A 7500-nucleotide genomic window follows, 5' to 3' on the forward strand; every position below is an offset into this window, starting at 1 on the left:
ACACACTAAATTAAAGTAATGAATAAACAACACTGGGAAACACTAGCACAGAGACCATGTCAAAACACCAAAAACCCCAAGAAATTTTGGAGCTCCTTCAAAATGCTCATGGGGTCGAACAAACAGACAACCACATACCTGGACAACGCACACAGACAGAAGGTTGACTCGGTGGAGGAGATGGAGCTTCTCCACAGGGAATTCTGGCAACAGAATTTCCAAATCTTCCCCACCGAGAACACCCGATTTGACCACACCACAGAGACCGAGGTAACACACTACCTACACCAACACAGAAACACAGTTCTCCCAGAAAACATCATTAGGCTAAACAATCTCACAGAGGACAGTCCCCTCTCTACACCTTTCACGCCAGAAGAAATAATTAATACCATCAAACACACCAAAAACGCAACACCAGGAGCAAATAAACAAAACAATCATAGAACATCTGCCACCTATAATGATTCGCAGGCTACGCCATATCTTTAATGCGGCATTGGCTACAGGATATTTCCCCGGAAAATTTAACCACGCCTCCATCACCCTCATTCCGAAGTCGGGGAAGTCAGCACATGAGGTGGAGAATTTCTGCACCATCTCATTGCTGGAAGTTCCCGGGAAACTGTTAGAGAGGGGGACCGAGAGCGCTATTGCCCTCGCTTACGAGGAGATTGCTCTCGGTCTCGCTAACAAGCACCAGATCAACATTATTCTACGAGACGTCAGCAAGGCCTTTGATAAGGTCTGGCATGACGGTCTGAAATACAAATTAACACAACACAACTCCTTACACATCTCACACGCCTCCTCTGCAGCTTCCTGGACCACAGGACTGCCACAATATGCCTGGGCTCACACCTGGGCGCCCCCCCTCCTCCTCAGAAGTGGAGTACCACAGGGAAGTGTTCTTTCACCAACCCTGTATATCCTGCATACAGCCAATCTGCCACAACCTACACCTTACAGCAACTATATTTCTTATGCAGACGATATCACACAGATAATCTCACACCCCTCTAAATCACAATACATCATGAAAGGAACGACAGAAAGAGCTATACAGAACTTTAAAACCATTGGGCACCATTGGAAAATACAAACAAACATCAACAAATTCAAACTTATGCACTTAGCACGCAAAACCGCACAACCCATCACAACCAACAACACCAACATCTCATACACAAAGAGGAAACATTCTTGGCTTCCACTTCACAACCACAGGCTTCATATCACACGTCACACAACGAATCGCACAAGCACGCACAACACTCACCAAACTCTGCTTCTCATGCTGCACAACACAAACAAAGCTCGGACTCTACAAAACAACTGTCAGACCTATTCTTAAATACACACCTGTCCCACTGGCTGCAACGTCTAAATACAAAAAACTCAAAATGCAATCAGTACAGAACAAAGCCCTACTTTGGGTACACGGCGTAACAATATTAGACTCAATTCCTTCAGAAACACTACACAGAACATACAGCATAGAAACACTTAACACACGCATACGCAGACGAGCTAAAAACACCTGGGCCCGACTACGCGAACAAGAAGACAAACACTACAACACAAACACACCCTCCAACCACACCTGGTGGCCCAAAACATAACACCTCCTCCGATGTACGCACCCATATAACACTTGAGCTATAACCATCCCGCCATATTTCCATGCTTAAGGCTATAAAAATAAATGAAAATAAAAATAAATAAAACCAGAAGTCACCCTAAGAATCCCCAAAGGATTGGCTAATCCACGCCGCACAGCACTTAAAACATTTAAAACAAAGTGAGCAACCATCGGCTCTGCCAGCTCCCGTGCGTGCGGAGCGGATTAGCCAATCACGGGAGAGAGAGGGTTGGCCACCTTGACGCCTCTCGAAGGTATAAATTCGGCACCGCTGTTGGGAGTGCACTCGTGCAATTGCATAAGAAATATACGCGAGTCAGAGGACGAGCGGGATGGAGATGTTCTACGGAAAAAGGAAGAAAAAAAAAAATACTCCCAAAGAAATAAAAAATAAAAAAATAAATGAATATAGCCTTTCATCGTTATTGTTATGTTCTTTAACACTACACCCCTAACCATAACCAGCCTCCATTTATGCCAATAGTTTTTAAATATTTACAGTCAGTTTGTTACTTTGCTTTTCGTTCGTTTCTTTTGCACCTTTTCTCTCTCGTTTACTGTTTTTTACTGTTTGTTTTTTACTGTTTTTGTAGCTATCACCCTTATCACCATTCTATTATTTTATGCAATTAATTTATTTACCCAGTTGTCACAGCAATCAATTCCCCAACAGATGGAAACTTGTACACTTGATCCGGTTCCATAGCACGATATCCAGTTATGCCATTATTTATCCCACCCATTTCACCATTTCATCATCACCCTCTACCTTTTAGTTTCTTAGTGCTTTTCCCCTTCATCATCCATTTTGTTCGCCATGTTATTTATATGTTTCTGCTACATCTAAATAAAAACACAATATAAAAGTACATAAAATAAAATCAACTAAAAAGTAGAAAAAAAAAGTTCTAGTTCACTTGTTCAATCGTAAAATTAAAAATAAAATACAAAATAACAAAAATGAAATCCATGAAAAAGTACTTACTTGTTCTTGTTCAATTATTAAATTAAACAAATAATAATGATAAAAAAATAATAAAAATAAAATCAAACAAAATCTTTCTTGTTCTTCGTTAAATATTGAAACAATAATAATTCCTGTTCACTTTTTTGCCAGCATAAAAATAAAAATAAAATATAAAAAGTATAAAAATAAAATCACAAATACGTTCTTGAGTTCACTTACCATAACACTTGCCTCCTTCCCCTCCAACGATGATAACAGAAGCGAAGAATGACATGCAAGGGGTGTCGCCCCCCTTCTATTAATCTACTACTTCTTTCACTTTCACCACTACCTTCCCTCTCCCCCTCTTATTATTCACCTCTTTATTTCATTGTTTCTATTGCACACACACACACACACACACACACACACACACACACACACACACACACACACACACACACACACACACACACACACACACCACACACACACACACACACACACACACGTATATGTTATAGTAAAGTTGTGAAATCAGGGATTTCACGAAATCCCTAAAATTTTTAGTAAATTCATGAAATCACTGTTTCACTCGGGGATTTCGTGAATTTACTGAAATATCCAGGAAATTCACGAAATCCCTGAAATACTATCCTTGCTTTACACTATCTGACTGGATGGCTTCGGTAAGACTATGCAATCGGAAAATATATTTTGATAAATGGTATTTTTCAATTCATGGCCATGAGTTACTTTATATTGGTATTGCATCCCTACCTAGTTGGGTTATTACATAAGTTTAAGTGAATGGTAAAACACTCTACCGTGTTGGTACTATAGTAGAAAAACCCACAATGTAAAACTAGATTAAAACTACATGTGGTATGTACATACACTTCTTCTCATACCATCCTCTCCATGTAAAGAGAGGTGTTGCCACTTCGCTGTTCCTCCGCGCCTTCAGCATCTGTGACCCAAAGTACCTGCGTCTTTCGTTCTCCAAACTGGGCTACCCTCGTCATGTTCTCGGCGTCGCGTTATCCAGGGCAGCGGCGCGAATTGTCTTTCCTTTCGCTGATGTCCACGCCCGCAGACTAGTGGAATTCTCCTTAATAAAGCTGCTGCCTAATTTCAACTTGAACAGCGGCTTTACTCCTACCGACAGTTTCCTCGCTTCCCACACCCTCCGCCTTCTCCCGTATACCGACCACCTTGCACATAGTTCGCCCGACCCTCCGACCTGATCTGACGTTCCTTCGCTTCCGATCGTCTGTCTTCACCTGTCCCGTGTTACCGCGTTGCCTTTCCTCTCTCTCTTTTCTCTTCAGACCTGTGAATTGCTTTTAAAACTCCCTTTAATTATCGCGCTATCTATGATGGCTTCTGAGAGTATTGAAAAGAGATACAAGAGTTAGCTGTCCAAATGTTGTGAAGAAAGCAAGAAATATCTTATCCCAAAGGCTGAGTACTACAGAAGGATTTTTTTAACGGTAGGTTCATGTTTAAGCCGCCGTGGTCACAGCATGATACTTAATTGTAGTTTTCATGTTGTTATGCTCTTGGAGTGAGTACGTGGTAGGATCCCCAGTTCCTTTCCACGGAGAGTGCCGGTGTTACCTTTTTTAGGTAATCATTCTCTCTATTTTATCCGGGCTTGGGACCAGCACTGACTTAGGCTGGCTTGGCCACCCAGCGGCTAGGTAGGCAATCGAGGTGAAGTTCCTTGCCCAAGGGAACAACGCGCCGGCCGGTGACTCGAACCCTCGAACTCAGATTTCCGTCGTGCCAGTCTTGAGTTCGATGCTCTAACCACTCGGCCACCACGGCCTATAATTTTTTTTTTTTAAATTGTGATGATCTTGGAGTGATTACGTGATAGGGTCCCTAGTTCCTTTTCACGGAGAGTGCCAGTGTTACCTTTTTTAGGTAATCATTCTCTCTATTTTATCCGGGCTTGGGACCCGAGTAGAAGTGACTATTATCTTCTGTCTAAGTAAGTTATTTTGTTTATTTGTTGTAAATCGCGGATGTTCAAGGCATACAGTACGATAGCTGGGCAATCACGAGGTACACGGTTCGATCCAAACAAAGAGACAGTCTCTGAAAAGGCCGGCCAAATTGAAACCTGGGCGAAGCCAGAATGCAAATCCAAGCAGCAAACCAAGCATGTTGTAAATCCGTTGTTGAATGACTATGACAGTATTTTGGTCGTTACTTTAGGTACTGTCAGAAACCAAACATTGTAACAGAGGCACAATTAAACTGATAATTCACGAAAAATCAGCACTGTGAGTTAAAAATCTGTTATAACTAGCCATATTCTGTTTGACTCATTTATGCAGAGACAGAATGGTAGAGGCTAATAATATGATAAATTTCACGAAAATAGTCCATTGGACATATCAATCTATGTTCGTATTCTGGGTAACTGTAGCATCTATAACATTTATGGAGCAAATAAGAATATTTGCTCTAAAATGGTAGTGATAATTATAGTTTTACTGAATTAATGTATTCCATTTCTTTTCATATATGAAGTTCTCCAATGTGGTGACGTGGATAAGATTGTAAAAAACGGACAAATGCAGATGAGCCACCCCTGTATTATGAAACTATTAAGGAGACGTTTGACGGCATCAAACGTGCTCATATTGCAACAGGACATGGTGGGCGTGACCACATGATTAAGGCGTTATAACGAAAATATGCCAACATCACAAAAATTGCCTTGGATCTCTTCAAATCACTGTGTGAGGAATGTCAGAAGAAAAGGAAAAGACCAATGACCAAGGGTGTTGTGCTGCGTCCTATCCTCAGCAAGGAATTGGCATCTAGGGGCCAGATTGATTTGACTGACATGCAATCAATGCCACACTCCAACTTTAAATGGATCATGGTGTACCAAGAAAATCTCACCAAATTCTGCATTCTTCGTCCTCTTCAAACCAAACGTGCTGCAGAGGTTGCCTTCCAGCTTGTAGATATCTTCCTTCTCATGGGTGCCCCTGCTGGTCTTCATTTATTTGTTGTAAATCCCTGTTTGTTGTAAGTAGTTTTCATTACCTGTTATAGCTGATTATTACCTGATAATGGCTCAGAGTTCACATCCAGGGTGACTACTGAGCTAAAATAAATATGGCCAAGTCTCGCCATGGCTCATGGGAAGCCCCGTCATCCACAAAGTCAGGGTTCTGTGGAATGTGCGAATGGTGACATTAAGGATATGTTAGTTACCTGGCTTGCAGACAATAATTCACAAGACTGGTCAGTTGGTATCAAGTTTGTTCAGTTTCAGAAAAATGCTGCTCACCATTCAGGGATAAAGTGCTCTCCATACTCTGCTATTTTTGGTTGTGAAACCAGAGTTGGCCTGACTTCTTCACCTCTACCCACATAAGTTGTCTTAAGGTTGGAGAGTGAGGATGATCTCATAGCAGTTATGTCTGGAGATGATACAACAACAACAACAGGTTCTGCTGCAAGTTCTACTGGTTCAGTGACCACTAGTGAAGCGACTGCAAGTGGCAATAATGATTTATTGACCACTGAAGTGACCGAGGCATTTTCTGTTGATGCCATTGTCCAAACTCCTCAGATACTTTAAGATCACCAAGACCAAGTTCAGAAACGTAGAGTGGAAGCATACAGAGGGCACGTATCCCAAGCTGAGAGAATAGTCAAACGTAATCTCTTAGACTAAAGTTGGTGAGCCTGGTGACAATGTTGCTGTCCCAATTCCAGCTGTGGATCGTGGTAGAGGAGATCCGCGGAATATCCTGGGTGTTATTACCAGCAGAGATTTGGACAATGACCAGTATAAGACGCTTTGAAGTCGAGTGTTCTAAAGTTTGACCTCTGCCCTCAGCGTTTGCTGACAGAAGATGACGTAAATCAGGATACTGCAGTGTCACTTTGAGAAGCTGTCATTGCACAATATGCATGTGGTGGTCAGGGATTCACTAGATGCAACAGTAGTGGTCTGAAGAAATGTTCAACTAACAGATGTAAGTGTTTCAAAGCTAAAGCGAAATGTAACTCTCGGTGCCATGGAAGTGTCAACTGTGCTAATAAATGCTGATTGTTGAATAACCGTCAGGTATCCAGATAGCAATATAATGAACAGTTATGATAAAGCAATATATGTATGCTCTCTGAATGAACAAATGTATGCTCTTATGACTAAAACGAATGTTATAGATACCCATTGTCATGTTTTTATTAGGAACTAAATAATGGATTTTTCAAATAGTTTTAATCCGAAAGACGCTCCTTGTGACAGCAGTTCTATTAATGTTATTAAGGACATTATTGCAGGTCATAATTCTAACCCTTGCTCATCCACACATCATCCGCACATGTGAAAAAGTTCGAAACAGTAATTTCATGAAATCCCTGACTTCCGAATTCAGGGATTTCGTGAATTTCCTGGATATTTCAATAAATTCATGAAATCCCTGAGTGAAACAGTGATTTCATGAATTTACTGAAACATTTCGAAATCTCTGATTTCACAACATTACTGTAACATATACACACATACACTGAGTGTGTGTGTGTGTGTGTGTGTGTGTGTGTGTGTGTGTTTGTGTGGTGTGTGTGGTGTGTGTGTGTGTGTGTGTGTGTGTGTGTGTGTGTGTGTGTGTGTGTGTGTGTGTGTGTGTGTGTGTGTGTGTGTGTGTGTGTGTGTGTGTGTGCGTGCGTGCGTGCGTAAAATATATATATGTACGTTTGTATAGATATCTTGATTGCTTTGCTTATATATATACAGACACATTTTATTGTTCATACGCATTTATAAATCTAAGAAAGTAGGAAACCTTTTTGTGATTATTTTGTGCACCAAGTTAACATACACTGACAAATTATATTGCATGTGTGTCATAATATTGCACTACCGAGGCAGCTTATG

Source organism: Penaeus monodon, chromosome 42 (assembly GCF_015228065.2).
Source record: "Penaeus monodon isolate SGIC_2016 chromosome 42, NSTDA_Pmon_1, whole genome shotgun sequence".
NCBI classification, from domain to species: Eukaryota; Metazoa; Arthropoda; class Malacostraca; order Decapoda; family Penaeidae; genus Penaeus; species Penaeus monodon.